Genomic DNA, 16,998 nt, shown 5'->3' on the forward strand with positions numbered 1-16,998 from the left:
ATCACCAATCCTTTTCTCGTAGTGAGCCTTGTTCCTTCTTATTTTAACTGCATACCTTGCATGGCTCAGTACATAGTTCATAAGGTTTACATTGCATCCCTTCTTTCTTTCATTCACACCAAACAGCCACAGCTTCTTCCATTCCATTCTCTCTGCCCATTCCCCTTTCCAACATTTATTGATTAATTTCTTTATTTTTTCAAAATATCCCCTTAGTTCTTTGCATTCAACAAACTCATGCATACATGTTTCCACTCCCTCCCCACATACATCACATTCCTTTTCAACTTTGCAGTCAAACTTACTTATTATTAGATTATTAAAAATCCGGTTGTGCCTTAGCATGAAATCAAAGTGTTCGCATTCAATGCTATTCCATTTCACTCCCAGATTCTCCCATATGCTCTCCACATCCATTCCATTCATAACTTTGATCCATACTTTCTCTGCAGCCGGTCTCCTTATCTCTTTCCCTCTCATACATTTATAAAACACTCTGGTTTTCACATTTGCCAGTCTCACCTTGCATTCTCCTTCTCCCACATACATCTCTATTTTATCTTCCCCCCTCACCTCGCTCTCTCTCTCAATCATTTCCATCCATTCTTTAGGCATTGCTGTCTTTATTTTCTCTATTACTCCTTTTGCTGTGCCCAGCCATATTTCCTCCCCATTCCCTCTAACTTCATCCACAATAACCTGTGCTCCCGTGAAACCTGGTATGTACTCATACACCATATCCCTTACCTTTCTTATCCCTGCCCTCCATATCACCCTGTTGAAAATAGTTTCTCCCTGTGCCATAATCTTTGGATTTAAAAACACTGGTTGCTCCCATACCTGTCTCACATTCTTGCATTCATACTTCACTCCTCTCAAAAACTCTCCCCATGCTCCAAGCATCTCTTTGTATATTTCAGTCACCCCATCCATCATTCCTTTTTTTAGTTCCATGAGCAATCCACTCTCTCCGCATCCTCCACATTTATTTATTGCATCTCCCAAAAACACCTTCCACACTTGATCCCTTTTATCTTTTAAGTATCTCGCCATCATTTTCACCCTTAGTGCTTTCTTTTTTCCCTCTAAATTAACTAGTTTCAGTCCCCCGTCCTCATACTCATTTTCTAGTACTTTCCTTGCTATTCTAACTCCCTTCCCTTCCCACAAAAAATCGTTTACTATCCCTTCCACCTCTTTCATCACTTTCTCAGGCACATCCATCACATTCATCACATATACCAGCCGACTCATTATGAGCGAATTTACCACTATCACCTTCCCTTTTAGTTTTAATCTTCTTTTCTTCCAAAATCCTAATGTCTTCCTGATACTGTTCACTATCCCTTCATATTGCCTGTCTCTCCCTTCCTTTCCTTTAATTCCTATATTAACTGCTAGCACCTTGAAATAATCTTTGTTTTCCTTCAATCCTGTCTCTTCCATCCCTTCTCTTGTTTCTCCAAAATACATTATTTCAGATTTTTCTATGTTTAGTCGTGCTCCTGATGCCCTGCCATACAGTCCTACGCTTTGTAATACCTCTATCACGCTTTCCTTATCTCTCACTGTCACTGTCGTATCGTCTGCATACTGTTATAGTGTGCTCTCCTTTTCACCCGGTAGCTTTATGCCTTTTATCCTCCTGTTTTGTAGGATGAGCACCGCCAACGGCTCTGCCGACAGTGAGTATAGCAAAGCTGATAGCGGACATCCCTGCCTGACTGACCTTTCCAATCTGAATTCATTTGTTATTATCCCATTGACTTTAATCCTACTGGCTGCTCCCTCGTACAATCTCCCAACCCATCCTATCATCCTACCTCCGAATCCCACCTTCTCTAATACTTTGTTTAAATAACCGTGATCTACTCTATCGAATGCTTTGTTAAGATCTAAACTGACTGCTACCCCTACATTGTTCTCCTTCATGTATGTTATTGTGTCCCTAATACTACTTACTGTGTCCGCTATGTCTCTTCCTGGTATGCTATATGCTTGTGTTTTTCCCACCACTGTCCCTATCACTTCCTTAATCCTGTTTGCTAACACCTTTGCGAATATTTTGTAGTCTCCATTTAACACTGTCAGTGGTCTGTAGTTTTCTAGTTTGTCCCTGCTCCCTTTTTTGTAAATTATGCTAACTAATCCCGTTATAATACTGTGCGGCATTTCTCCCTTCTCCTCTATATTTCTGAATAGTTTCTCTAACACTGGCGCTAGTTCTCCTTTGAATTCTATATAGAATTCTCCTATTATCCCATCTATCCCTGGACTTTTATTTCTCCCTAACCCATTTATTGCTATCTTTATCTCATCCTTACTGATCTCTCCTTCACACATCTCCCTATCCTCATCACTCAATTTAGCATCCATCTGGTTTATCACTTGCTTGCTGCTCTCAGCATCTACCTCCTCTTTCCTATATAACTCTCTATAAAAATCTTCTATTCTTTCCACTATCCCCACAAAGTCGGTTATTTTTTCACCTCTCTTTCCCTCCACTTGCTCAAAATAATTTTTCTCCTGTCTCACCTTCTCTAGCCCTAAGAAATACCCTGTACTTTTTTCTCCCTCTATAGAATATTTAGCTCTACTTCTTATTATTGCTCCTTTACATTTCCTTTTTTCTATTTCTTTTAGTTCGTCTTGCTTCCTTATGTATCCCTCAATGTCATAATTACCCCCTTCCCCTGCTTTCTTCTCTTCTTCCTCTACCTCCTCTTTTAACCTTTTCTCTCTCTCTCTCTCTTTCTTTCCCCGGTTCCTGCTGTGTTTTTTGCTTATGTTCCTTATCCCCTGTTTCAATGTTTCCCACCACCTCCCTGTGTCTTCTTCATACATACTGTCATTCATCTCCCACATTATATATTCTCTCACTTCTTTTTTATATTTTTCATCTTTAAGCAACTGACCATTCATGCACCACACTCCCCCTCCTCTTCTCTTTGTCCCCCCCCCCTATTGTAAATTTTAACTCCTTATGATCACTATACGTTGTGGTTCTATATTCTATACCTTTTATCCTTTCTGCTATGCTTTTTGTGCTTAATACTAAATCTATCCTACTCTGTTTTAATTCCCCTTTTACCAGTTGTGTTCTTGAGAACGCTCTCCTCTCTGGATTTCTTTCTCTCCATACGTCACTCAGTCCTTTCATACTTTTTAATTTTTTTAATACCTCTCTTGTTGTGTCATTTTTAAAGTGCATGTTTGTTGACACGTCCAGTTTCTCACACCACACATTGAAGTCCCCTACAATCATGCAGTTGTCATCACACATCGTTCCCATCTTTTCAATCATCACCTTTCTTTCTTTCTCCTCATTCGGCATATACACATTTACCAGCTTCATTTCCTCATTCGTATATTCAAATTTGATCCCTATCATCCTCCCATCTCCCTCATCTTCACACCTTCTCACATTCCCTATCACTCCTTTTTTTGTTAATATTGCTACACCCCTCGCATTCCCATCTCCATTATTTGCAAATACTTCTCCCCTCCATTCATCCTCCACCTCTTTCATACATCTCTCATTCCAGTGTGTTTCCTGTAAGCATATTATGTCATAATTACTCTTCCCATATATCTGATGTCTTTTGTTTTTGTTCTTTAGCCCCCTTGCATTTATTGAAATTATTGTTAACATTATTATTATTTTTACTTTCATTTTGTTATTTCCTTAGTTTTACTTTTCTTATTATTCCTCGTATGCCTCTTAGTATTCTGTCTTTTTCTTAGTTGTTTCATTTGTTCCTCTATATCCATGTCTGTTTCGGATCCTACCGTCTGTGGTGTGGTAGTCTCCTCTGCAGTCTCTGTGGGCTTAGCTCCACTCAGTGCATTCTCCGTCCTTCCTGTGTCATCCTCTCGTCGCGTTCTCCCCGGGCCTGCTTCCTCCTTTCCGTCTTGCCTTTCGACAGTCGCCCCCTTCTCTGGCCCTCTCGTCTCCTTCGTTTTGGGACCTTTCTTCTCCACCCCGTCACTCCTCCTGTCTGCCGTCCCTTCTGTCCTCACCTCACGTGCCAGCGCTCCTCTCCTCCTTCCCGCATTCTCCTCCTCGTTGTTTCCTTTCGTTCTCTCCTTCCTTTCCTTCCGGTTCGCTCCATCTTTCTTTCCGCCTTCCGTCTCCTCTGTCGGCATCTCTCCTTCCTGCTTGCCTGCATCCTCTTTCTCTGTCTCCTCCGTTTCTTTTCCGGCTCCCTCCTCCTCACTTTCCATATACTCTGCCTCCCCCTCCTCACTGCCTCCGCTCTCACTTTCTTGTCCACTCTCACTTGTGTTATCTTCTGCCTCACTCTTATTGCATCTGCATTCACTCATAAGGTTCTGGCATAGTTCACATCTCTTCTTCCCCTGCATGCATTCCCTTGCATAATGACCCTGCACTCCACATCTGTTGCAGTGAAATTCAGGGCACTCTCTCATTATGTGCCCTGGTTTAATGCACAACCTGCACACCTTCACCTGCTTATCATGCAGCACCCTGAAGTACTCAGCTCCCAGCGCTGTGTCAAATCTCGCGGAATACGGCAGTGATTGTATTTCATTATTAAATTTTACTTTCAGGAACCTTGTCCCATCAGCTACATTTGTCCCTGGCCACATCCTTCTTTTAATGGGAGATACTGCTGATACTCCCCAGAGTTGTAGCTTTGCCAGTATCTCCCTGTCCTCAATATAAAATGGCAGATTCATGAAAGACACTATTAGCTCGTCATTTACTAGCTCTCTGACGTGCACCCGATTCTCCCCAATCTTAAAGCCTTCCATGAGCCTGTCCTTTCCTTTCGGATGGCTCATCGTCATTTCATATTTTTTTTCGGTTATCTGTCGGCACGCCAGTAGCCCTCCACATAGCTCGCGTACGCAACGCATCAGCTCCATAGCCGTGTCCTCGCCCTCCATCTCTACCATCACTGTATGCTCCCTGTGGTTCCTCTCATTTATTTTGCAGCACTTACCCTGCGTCAGCTCCGTCTCTCCACCGCTGTCACCTCCGTGGGTGTCAGCGGTTAAACTCCGCCGCTCCGTGCTTGTCTCTGCCATTGTCTCGGGAGCACTTCCTAGCAGGCTACGATTCCCCCTCACAGTGCGTCACTGCCGCGGGGGACACACACATACACACAACAAGACAATCACAACACTAATGTCCGGTTGGATTTACATATATGAGGTAGAAAAATAGGGAGATGTAGAGAGAGTACAAGAAAAGCTGGAAAAGAGAGAAAAAAAAAAAGAAAAATAGTTCCTCCGCAGCCACCCGTGGTGGCTTGCTTCCGGGTCGATGGTTGATGTCGTCACTCCGTGGTGCGTTCAAGGGCGTGTTCAGGGTGGTATGGCCGTAAGCGATTAACTCCACCCACAATACCTCCTTTATACATGTGAATCATCACCATCATCAATGGTTCTTCTGTTGCTTTGCAACCATAGAATCTTGAGGTGTGGGTGGGCGGGAGTGTCAATTGTTCCAAAATCAATCTCAAGGTGCAATTTTGTCATAACGTTGCAAGAAAAAAATCATTACAATTTTCAAAAATGACCTTCAGCAATATTGTCAGTGTTTCATATCCAGTTGTTTCCCTGATGCAGAGTAAACTCCCTGCTCTTTCATCGCTCTCTCCAAATAAGACAATTTGAAAATGATATGTTAATAAAACATGAATAAAGTAGTGTTTTGATTAGAAACAAATCTGATGAATGCTCACTTTCACCTTTCAGTAATGATGTGAGGGTTCCATATTCTTTTTTCCTTTGATGAACAGTCTTTCCTGCTCTTTCCAAGAGGTGTCTCCTCTGAAGCAGCAGCAACAGCACCCTCTGCAAAGAAAAGTCTAAAAAGCTTACAGCACCTGGTATTCCCAGGCGGTCTCTCATTCAAGTACTAACCAGGCCCGACCCTGCTTAGCTTCCGAGATCGGACGTGTTCAGGGTGGTATGGCCGTAAGCGATTAACTCCACCCACAATACCTCCTTTATACATGTGAATCATCACCATCATCAATGGTTCTTCTGTTGCTTTGCAACCATAGCATCTTGATGTGTGGGTGGGTTGGGGGGGTCAATTGTTCCAAAATCAATCTCAAGGTGAAATTTTGTCATATCGTTGCAAGAAAAAAATCATTACAATTTTCAAAAATGACCTTCAGCAATATTGTCAGTGTTTCATATCCAGTTGTTTCCTTGATGCAGAGTAAACTCCCTGCTCTTTCATCGCTCTCTCCAAATAAGACAATTTGAAAATGATATGTTAATAAAACATGAATAAAGTAGTGTTTTGATTAGAAACAAATCTGATGAATGCTCACTTTCACCTTTCAGTGATGATGTGAGGGTTCCATATTCTTTTTTCCTTTGATGAACAGTCTTTCCTGCTTTTTCCAAGAGGTGTCTCCTCTGAAGCAGCAGCAACAGCGCCCTCTGCAAAGAAAAGTCTAAAAAGCTTACAGCACCTGGTATTCCCAGGCAGTCTTCCATTCAAGTACTAACCAGGCCCGACCCTGCTTAGCTTCCGAGATCGGACGAGATCGGGCGTGTTCAGGGTGGTATGGCCGTAAGCGATTAACTCCACCCACAATACCTCCTTTATACATGTGAATCATCACCATCATCAATGGTTCTTCTGTTGCTTTGCAACCATAGCATCTTGAGGTGTGGGTGGGCGGGAGGGTCAATTGTTCCAAAATCAATCTCAAGGTGCAATTTTGTCATATCGTTGCAAGAAAAAAATCATTACAATTTTCAAAAATGACCTTCAGCAATATTGTCAGTGTTTCATATCCAGTTGTTTCCCTGATGCAGAGTAAACTCCCTGCTCTTTCATCGCTCTCTCCAAATAAGACAATTTGAAAATGATATGTTAATAAAACATGAATAAAGTAGTGTTTTGATTAGAAACAAATCTGATGAATGCTCACTTTCACCTTTCAGTAATGATATGAGGGTTCCATATTCTTTTTTCCTTTGATGAACAGTATTTCCTGCTCTTTCCAAGAGGTGTCTCCTCAGAAGCAGCAGCAACAGCGCCCTCTGCAAAGAAAAGTCTAAAAAGCTTACAGCACCTGGTATTCCCAGGCGGTCTCCCATCCAAGTACTAACCAGGCCCGACCCTGCTTAGCTTCCGAGATCGGGCGTGTTCAGGGTGGTATGGCCGTAAGCGATTAACTCCACCCACAATACCTCCTTTATACATGTGAATCATCACCATCATCAATGGTTCTTCTGTTGCTTTGCAACCATAGAATCTTGAGGTGTGGGTGGGCGGGGGGGTCAATTGTTCCAAAATCAATCTCAAGGTGCAATTTTGTCATATCGTTGCAAGAAAAAAATCATTACAATTTTCAAAAATGACCTTCAGCAATATTGTCAGTGTTTCATATCCAGTTGTTTCCCTGATGCAGAGTAAACTCCCTGCTCTTTCATCGCTCTCTCCAAATAAGACAATTTGAAAATGATATGTTAATAAAACATGAATAAAGTAGTGTTTTGATTAGAAACAAATCTGATGAATGCTCACTTTCACCTTTCAGTAATGATATGAGGGTTCCATATTCTTTTTTCCTTTGATGAACAGTATTTCCTGCTCTTTCCAAGAGGTGTCTCCTCAGAAGCAGCAGCAACAGCGCCCTCTGCAAAGAAAAGTCTAAAAAGCTTACAGCACCTGGTATTCCCAGGCGGTCTCCCATCCAAGTACTAACCAGGCCCGACCCTGCTTAGCTTCCGAGATCGGGCGTGTTCAGGGTGGTATGGCCGTAAGCGATTAACTCCACCCACAATACCTCCTTTATACATGTGAATCATCACCATCATCAATGGTTCTTCTGTTGCTTTGCAACCATAGAATCTTGAGGTGTGGGTGGGCGGGGGGGTCAATTGTTCCAAAATCAATCTCAAGGTGCAATTTTGTCATATCGTTGCAAGAAAAAAATCATTACAATTTTCAAAAATGACCTTCAGCAATATTGTCAGTGTTTCATATCCAGTTGTTTCCCTGATGCAGAGTAAACTTCCTGCTCTTTCATCGCTCTCTCCAAATAAGACAATTTGAAAATGATATGTTAATAAAACATGAATAAATTAGTGTTTTGATTAGAAACAAATCTGATGAATGCTCACTTTCACCTTTCAGTGATGATGTGAGGGTTCCATATTCTTTTTTCCTTTGATGAACAGTCTTTCCTGCTCTTTCCAAGAGGTGTCTCCTCTGAAGCAGCAGCAACAGCACCCTCTGCAAAGAAAAGTCTAAAAAGCTTACAGCACCTGGTATTCCCAGGTGGTCTCCCATTCAAGTACTAACCAGGCCCAACCCTGCTTAGCTTCCGAGATCAGGCGTGTTTTTTTTTTTTTTTTCTTTTATTATCAAAAATAGTTTACATTTACATTTTATGCATATTTATGTACATTACATTTAAACACATTTTGTAATATGTCATCCCGTTTCCAGGCCTGTACATTTTACTTGCATATTATTTACTTCACAGAAAAACACACAAATCAATAAATTAATAAAATCGAAATCGAATCATAAAAATAAACATCCCTTTTAACCAAAATTCATTCTCACCTCATTCACATCTCCATTTATTATTTCAATAATAGTACTTTCATCCACAAATCCTTTTCTGAACTCGTCTTCTGCAATATAGCCCCATATCTGTCTCACATCTCTTTCTGTTACGTTTTTAAAAACAGTCCATACATCACCAATCCTTTTCTCGTAGTGAGCCTTGTTCCTTCTTATTTTAACTGCATACCTTGCATGGCTCAGTACATAGTTCATAAGGTTTACATTGCATCCCTTCTTTCTTTCATTCACACCAAACAGCCACAGCTTCTTCCATTCCATTCTCTCTGCCCATTCCCCTTTCCAACATTTATTGATTAATTTCTTTATTTTTTCAAAATATCCCCTTAGTTCTTTGCATTCAACAAACTCATGCATACATGTTTCCACTCCCTCCCCACATACATCACATTCCTTTTCAACTTTGCAGTCAAACTTACTTATTATTAGATTATTAAAAATCCGGTTGTGCCTTAGCATGAAATCAAAGTGTTCGCATTCAATGCTATTCCATTTCACTCCCAGATTCTCCCATATGCTCTCCACATCCATTCCATTCATAACTTTGATCCATACTTTCTCTGCAGCCGGTCTCCTTATCTCTTTCCCTCTCATACATTTATAAAACACTCTGGTTTTCACATTTGCCAGTCTCACCTTGCATTCTCCTTCTCCCACATACATCTCTATTTTATCTTCCCCCCTCACCTCGCTCTCTCTCTCAATCATTTCCATCCATTCTTTAGGCATTGCTGTCTTTATTTTCTCTATTACTCCTTTTGCTGTGCCCAGCCATATTTCCTCCCCATTCCCTCTAACTTCATCCACAATAACCTGTGCTCCCGTGAAACCTGGTATGTACTCATACACCATATCCCTTACCTTTCTTATCCCTGCCCTCCATATCACCCTGTTGAAAATAGTTTCTCCCTGTGCCATAATCTTTGGATTTAAAAACACTGGTTGCTCCCATACCTGTCTCACATTCTTGCATTCATACTTCACTCCTCTCAAAAACTCTCCCCATGCTCCAAGCATCTCTTTGTATATTTCAGTCACCCCATCCATCATTCCTTTTTTTAGTTCCATGAGCAATCCACTCTCTCCGCATCCTCCACATTTATTTATTGCATCTCCCAAAAACACCTTCCACACTTGATCCCTTTTATCTTTTAAGTATCTCGCCATCATTTTCACCCTTAGTGCTTTCTTTTTTCCCTCTAAATTAACTAGTTTCAGTCCCCCGTCCTCATACTCATTTTCTAGTACTTTCCTTGCTATTCTAACTCCCTTCCCTTCCCACAAAAAATCGTTTACTATCCCTTCCACCTCTTTCATCACTTTCTCAGGCACATCCATCACATTCATCACATATACCAGCCGACTCATTATGAGCGAATTTACCACTATCACCTTCCCTTTTAGTTTTAATCTTCTTTTCTTCCAAAATCCTAATGTCTTCCTGATACTGTTCACTATCCCTTCATATTGCCTGTCTCTCCCTTCCTTTCCTTTAATTCCTATATTAACTGCTAGCACCTTGAAATAATCTTTGTTTTCCTTCAATCCTGTCTCTTCCATCCCTTCTCTTGTTTCTCCAAAATACATTATTTCAGATTTTTCTATGTTTAGTCGTGCTCCTGATGCCCTGCCATACAGTCCTACGCTTTGTAATACCTCTATCACGCTTTCCTTATCTCTCACTGTCACTGTCGTATCGTCTGCATACTGTTATAGTGTGCTCTCCTTTTCACCCGGTAGCTTTATGCCTTTTATCCTCCTGTTTTGTAGGATGAGCACCGCCAACGGCTCTGCCGACAGTGAGTATAGCAAAGCTGATAGCGGACATCCCTGCCTGACTGACCTTTCCAATCTGAATTCATTTGTTATTATCCCATTGACTTTAATCCTACTGGCTGCTCCCTCGTACAATCTCCCAACCCATCCTATCATCCTACCTCCGAATCCCACCTTCTCTAATACTTTGTTTAAATAACCGTGATCTACTCTATCGAATGCTTTGTTAAGATCTAAACTGACTGCTACCCCTACATTGTTCTCCTTCATGTATGTTATTGTGTCCCTAATACTACTTACTGTGTCCGCTATGTCTCTTCCTGGTATGCTATATGCTTGTGTTTTTCCCACCACTGTCCCTATCACTTCCTTAATCCTGTTTGCTAACACCTTTGCGAATATTTTGTAGTCTCCATTTAACACTGTCAGTGGTCTGTAGTTTTCTAGTTTGTCCCTGCTCCCTTTTTTGTAAATTATGCTAACTAATCCCGTTATAATACTGTGCGGCATTTCTCCCTTCTCCTCTATATTTCTGAATAGTTTCTCTAACACTGGCGCTAGTTCTCCTTTGAATTCTATATAGAATTCTCCTATTATCCCATCTATCCCTGGACTTTTATTTCTCCCTAACCCATTTATTGCTATCTTTATCTCATCCTTACTGATCTCTCCTTCACACATCTCCCTATCCTCATCACTCAATTTAGCATCCATCTGGTTTATCACTTGCTTGCTGCTCTCAGCATCTACCTCCTCTTTCCTATATAACTCTCTATAAAAATCTTCTATTCTTTCCACTATCCCCACAAAGTCGGTTATTTTTTCACCTCTCTTTCCCTCCACTTGCTCAAAATAATTTTTCTCCTGTCTCACCTTCTCTAGCCCTAAGAAATACCCTGTACTTTTTTCTCCCTCTATAGAATATTTAGCTCTACTTCTTATTATTGCTCCTTTACATTTCCTTTTTTCTATTTCTTTTAGTTCGTCTTGCTTCCTTATGTATCCCTCAATGTCATAATTACCCCCTTCCCCTGCTTTCTTCTCTTCTTCCTCTACCTCCTCTTTTAACCTTTTCTCTCTCTCTCTCTCTTTCTTTCCCCGGTTCCTGCTGTGTTTTTTGCTTATGTTCCTTATCCCCTGTTTCAATGTTTCCCACCACCTCCCTGTGTCTTCTTCATACATACTGTCATTCATCTCCCACATTATATATTCTCTCACTTCTTTTTTATATTTTTCATCTTTAAGCAACTGACCATTCATGCACCACACTCCCCCTCCTCTTCTCTTTGTCCCCCCCCCCCCCTATTGTAAATTTTAACTCCTTATGATCACTATACGTTGTGGTTCTATATTCTATACCTTTTATCCTTTCTGCTATGCTTTTTGTGCTTAATACTAAATCTATCCTACTCTGTTTTAATTCCCCTTTTACCAGTTGTGTTCTTGAGAACGCTCTCCTCTCTGGATTTCTTTCTCTCCATACGTCACTCAGTCCTTTCATACTTTTTAATTTTTTTAATACCTCTCTTGTTGTGTCATTTTTAAAGTGCATGTTTGTTGACACGTCCAGTTTCTCACACCACACATTGAAGTCCCCTACAATCATGCAGTTGTCATCACACATCGTTCCCATCTTTTCAATCATCACCTTTCTTTCTTTCTCCTCATTCGGCATATACACATTTACCAGCTTCATTTCCTCATTCGTATATTCAAATTTGATCCCTATCATCCTCCCATCTCCCTCATCTTCACACCTTCTCACATTCCCTATCACTCCTTTTTTTGTTAATATTGCTACACCCCTCGCATTCCCATCTCCATTATTTGCAAATACTTCTCCCCTCCATTCATCCTCCACCTCTTTCATACATCTCTCATTCCAGTGTGTTTCCTGTAAGCATATTATGTCATAATTACTCTTCCCATATATCTGATGTCTTTTGTTTTTGTTCTTTAGCCCCCTTGCATTTATTGAAATTATTGTTAACATTATTATTATTTTTACTTTCATTTTGTTATTTCCTTAGTTTTACTTTTCTTATTATTCCTCGTATGCCTCTTAGTATTCTGTCTTTTTCTTAGTTGTTTCATTTGTTCCTCTATATCCATGTCTGTTTCGGATCCTACCGTCTGTGGTGTGGTAGTCTCCTCTGCAGTCTCTGTGGGCTTAGCTCCACTCAGTGCATTCTCCGTCCTTCCTGTGTCATCCTCTCGTCGCGTTCTCCCCGGGCCTGCTTCCTCCTTTCCGTCTTGCCTTTCGACAGTCGCCCCCTTCTCTGGCCCTCTCGTCTCCTTCGTTTTGGGACCTTTCTTCTCCACCCCGTCACTCCTCCTGTCTGCCGTCCCTTCTGTCCTCACCTCACGTGCCAGCGCTCCTCTCCTCCTTCCCGCATTCTCCTCCTCGTTGTTTCCTTTCGTTCTCTCCTTCCTTTCCTTCCGGTTCGCTCCATCTTTCTTTCCGCCTTCCGTCTCCTCTGTCGGCATCTCTCCTTCCTGCTTGCCTGCATCCTCTTTCTCTGTCTCCTCCGTTTCTTTTCCGGCTCCCTCCTCCTCACTTTCCATATACTCTGCCTCCCCCTCCTCACTGCCTCCGCTCTCACTTTCTTGTCCACTCTCACTTGTGTTATCTTCTGCCTCACTCTTATTGCATCTGCATTCACTCATAAGGTTCTGGCATAGTTCACATCTCTTCTTCCCCTGCATGCATTCCCTTGCATAATGACCCTGCACTCCACATCTGTTGCAGTGAAATTCAGGGCACTCTCTCATTATGTGCCCTGGTTTAATGCACAACCTGCACACCTTCACCTGCTTATCATGCAGCACCCTGAAGTACTCAGCTCCCAGCGCTGTGTCAAATCTCGCGGAATACGGCAGTGATTGTATTTCATTATTAAATTTTACTTTCAGGAACCTTGTCCCATCAGCTACATTTGTCCCTGGCCACATCCTTCTTTTAATGGGAGATACTGCTGATACTCCCCAGAGTTGTAGCTTTGCCAGTATCTCCCTGTCCTCAATATAAAATGGCAGATTCATGAAAGACACTATTAGCTCGTCATTTACTAGCTCTCTGACGTGCACCCGATTCTCCCCAATCTTAAAGCCTTCCATGAGCCTGTCCTTTCCTTTCGGATGGCTCATCGTCATTTCATATTTTTTTTCGGTTATCTGTCGGCACGCCAGTAGCCCTCCACATAGCTCGCGTACGCAACGCATCAGCTCCATAGCCGTGTCCTCGCCCTCCATCTCTACCATCACTGTATGCTCCCTGTGGTTCCTCTCATTTATTTTGCAGCACTTACCCTGCGTCAGCTCCGTCTCTCCACCGCTGTCACCTCCGTGGGTGTCAGCGGTTAAACTCCGCCGCTCCGTGCTTGTCTCTGCCATTGTCTCGGGAGCACTTCCTAGCAGGCTACGATTCCCCCTCACAGTGCGTCACTGCCGCGGGGGACACACACATACACACAACAAGACAATCACAACACTAATGTCCGGTTGGATTTACATATATGAGGTAGAAAAATAGGGAGATGTAGAGAGAGTACAAGAAAAGCTGGAAAAGAGAGAAAAAAAAAAAGAAAAATAGTTCCTCCGCAGCCACCCGTGGTGGCTTGCTTCCGGGTCGATGGTTGATGTCGTCACTCCGTGGTGCGTTCAAGGGCGTGTTCAGGGTGGTATGGCCGTAAGCGATTAACTCCACCCACAATACCTCCTTTATACATGTGAATCATCACCATCATCAATGGTTCTTCTGTTGCTTTGCAACCATAGAATCTTGAGGTGTGGGTGGGCGGGAGTGTCAATTGTTCCAAAATCAATCTCAAGGTGCAATTTTGTCATAACGTTGCAAGAAAAAAATCATTACAATTTTCAAAAATGACCTTCAGCAATATTGTCAGTGTTTCATATCCAGTTGTTTCCCTGATGCAGAGTAAACTCCCTGCTCTTTCATCGCTCTCTCCAAATAAGACAATTTGAAAATGATATGTTAATAAAACATGAATAAAGTAGTGTTTTGATTAGAAACAAATCTGATGAATGCTCACTTTCACCTTTCAGTAATGATGTGAGGGTTCCATATTCTTTTTTCCTTTGATGAACAGTCTTTCCTGCTCTTTCCAAGAGGTGTCTCCTCTGAAGCAGCAGCAACAGCACCCTCTGCAAAGAAAAGTCTAAAAAGCTTACAGCACCTGGTATTCCCAGGCGGTCTCTCATTCAAGTACTAACCAGGCCCGACCCTGCTTAGCTTCCGAGATCGGACGTGTTCAGGGTGGTATGGCCGTAAGCGATTAACTCCACCCACAATACCTCCTTTATACATGTGAATCATCACCATCATCAATGGTTCTTCTGTTGCTTTGCAACCATAGCATCTTGATGTGTGGGTGGGTTGGGGGGGTCAATTGTTCCAAAATCAATCTCAAGGTGAAATTTTGTCATATCGTTGCAAGAAAAAAATCATTACAATTTTCAAAAATGACCTTCAGCAATATTGTCAGTGTTTCATATCCAGTTGTTTCCTTGATGCAGAGTAAACTCCCTGCTCTTTCATCGCTCTCTCCAAATAAGACAATTTGAAAATGATATGTTAATAAAACATGAATAAAGTAGTGTTTTGATTAGAAACAAATCTGATGAATGCTCACTTTCACCTTTCAGTGATGATGTGAGGGTTCCATATTCTTTTTTCCTTTGATGAACAGTCTTTCCTGCTTTTTCCAAGAGGTGTCTCCTCTGAAGCAGCAGCAACAGCGCCCTCTGCAAAGAAAAGTCTAAAAAGCTTACAGCACCTGGTATTCCCAGGCAGTCTTCCATTCAAGTACTAACCAGGCCCGACCCTGCTTAGCTTCCGAGATCGGACGAGATCGGGCGTGTTCAGGGTGGTATGGCCGTAAGCGATTAACTCCACCCACAATACCTCCTTTATACATGTGAATCATCACCATCATCAATGGTTCTTCTGTTGCTTTGCAACCATAGCATCTTGAGGTGTGGGTGGGCGGGAGGGTCAATTGTTCCAAAATCAATCTGAAGGTGCAATTTTGTCATATCGTTGCAAGAAAAAAATCATTACAATTTTCAAAAATGACCTTCAGCAATATTGTCAGTGTTTCATATCCAGTTGTTTCCCTGATGCAGAGTAAACTCCCTGCTCTTTCATCGCTCTCTCCAAATAAGACAATTTGAAAATGATATGTTAATAAAACATGAATAAAGTAGTGTTTTGATTAGAAACAAATCTGATGAATGCTCACTTTCACCTTTCAGTAATGATATGAGGGTTCCATATTCTTTTTTCCTTTGATGAACAGTATTTCCTGCTCTTTCCAAGAGGTGTCTCCTCAGAAGCAGCAGCAACAGCGCCCTCTGCAAAGAAAAGTCTAAAAAGCTTACAGCACCTGGTATTCCCAGGCGGTCTCCCATCCAAGTACTAACCAGGCCCGACCCTGCTTAGCTTCCGAGATCGGGCGTGTTCAGGGTGGTATGGCCGTAAGCGATTAACTCCACCCACAATACCTCCTTTATACATGTGAATCATCACCATCATCAATGGTTCTTCTGTTGCTTTGCAACCATAGAATCTTGAGGTGTGGGTGGGCGGGGGGGTCAATTGTTCCAAAATCAATCTCAAGGTGCAATTTTGTCATATCGTTGCAAGAAAAAAATCATTACAATTTTCAAAAATGACCTTCAGCAATATTGTCAGTGTTTCATATCCAGTTGTTTCCCTGATGCAGAGTAAACTCCCTGCTCTTTCATCGCTCTCTCCAAATAAGACAATTTGAAAATGATATGTTAATAAAACATGAATAAAGTAGTGTTTTGATTAGAAACAAATCTGATGAATGCTCACTTTCACCTTTCAGTAATGATATGAGGGTTCCATATTCTTTTTTCCTTTGATGAACAGTATTTCCTGCTCTTTCCAAGAGGTGTCTCCTCAGAAGCAGCAGCAACAGCGCCCTCTGCAAAGAAAAGTCTAAAAAGCTTACAGCACCTGGTATTCCCAGGCGGTCTCCCATCCAAGTACTAACCAGGCCCGACCCTGCTTAGCTTCCGAGATCGGGCGTGTTCAGGGTGGTATGGCCGTAAGCGATTAACTCCACCCACAATACCTCCTTTATACATGTGAATCATCACCATCATCAATGGTTCTTCTGTTGCTTTGCAACCATAGAATCTTGAGGTGTGGGTGGGCGGGGGGGTCAATTGTTCCAAAATCAATCTCAAGGTGCAATTTTGTCATATCGTTGCAAGAAAAAAATCATTACAATTTTCAAAAATGACCTTCAGCAATATTGTCAGTGTTTCATATCCAGTTGTTTCCCTGATGCAGAGTAAACTTCCTGCTCTTTCATCGCTCTCTCCAAATAAGACAATTTGAAAATGATATGTTAATAAAACATGAATAAATTAGTGTTTTGATTAGAAACAAATCTGATGAATGCTCACTTTCACCTTTCAGTGATGATGTGAGGGTTCCATATTCTTTTTTCCTTTGATGAACAGTCTTTCCTGCTCTTTCCAAGAGGTGTCTCCTCTGAAGCAGCAGCAACAGCACCCTCTGCAAAGAAAAGTCTAAAAAGCTTACAGCACCTGGTATTCCCAGGTGGTCTCCCATTCAAGTA

The 16,998-nt window shown here is 41.8% G+C and overlaps 2 non-coding genes and 6 pseudogenes across 2 annotated transcripts; all 8 read right to left on the reverse strand.

Annotated features, from left to right (window-relative positions):
• Positions 1-5,843: 5,843 nt before the first annotated feature.
• LOC138409870 (5S ribosomal RNA) lies at positions 5,844-5,952 on the reverse strand (annotated as a pseudogene).
• Positions 5,953-6,443: 491 nt separating this feature from the next.
• LOC138409052 (5S ribosomal RNA) lies at positions 6,444-6,562 on the reverse strand. The gene has a single exon (XR_011242373.1). It is a non-coding gene; the product is annotated as a 5S ribosomal RNA (ribosomal RNA).
• Positions 6,563-7,052: 490 nt separating this feature from the next.
• Positions 7,053-7,161, reverse strand: LOC138409378 (5S ribosomal RNA; annotated as a pseudogene).
• Positions 7,162-7,651: 490 nt separating this feature from the next.
• Positions 7,652-7,760, reverse strand: LOC138409379 (5S ribosomal RNA; annotated as a pseudogene).
• Positions 7,761-14,547: 6,787 nt separating this feature from the next.
• On the reverse strand, positions 14,548-14,656 carry LOC138409871 (5S ribosomal RNA; annotated as a pseudogene).
• A 491-nt stretch (positions 14,657-15,147) lies between these two features.
• LOC138409053 (5S ribosomal RNA) lies at positions 15,148-15,266 on the reverse strand. Its single transcript, XR_011242374.1, has one exon. It is a non-coding gene; the product is annotated as a 5S ribosomal RNA (ribosomal RNA).
• Positions 15,267-15,756: 490 nt separating this feature from the next.
• On the reverse strand, positions 15,757-15,865 carry LOC138409380 (5S ribosomal RNA; annotated as a pseudogene).
• Positions 15,866-16,355: 490 nt separating this feature from the next.
• Positions 16,356-16,464, reverse strand: LOC138409381 (5S ribosomal RNA; annotated as a pseudogene).
• Positions 16,465-16,998: the final 534 nt, after the last annotated feature.

Source organism: Paralichthys olivaceus, chromosome 5 (assembly GCF_024713975.1).
Source record: "Paralichthys olivaceus isolate ysfri-2021 chromosome 5, ASM2471397v2, whole genome shotgun sequence".
Taxonomy (NCBI): Eukaryota; Metazoa; Chordata; class Actinopteri; order Pleuronectiformes; family Paralichthyidae; genus Paralichthys; species Paralichthys olivaceus.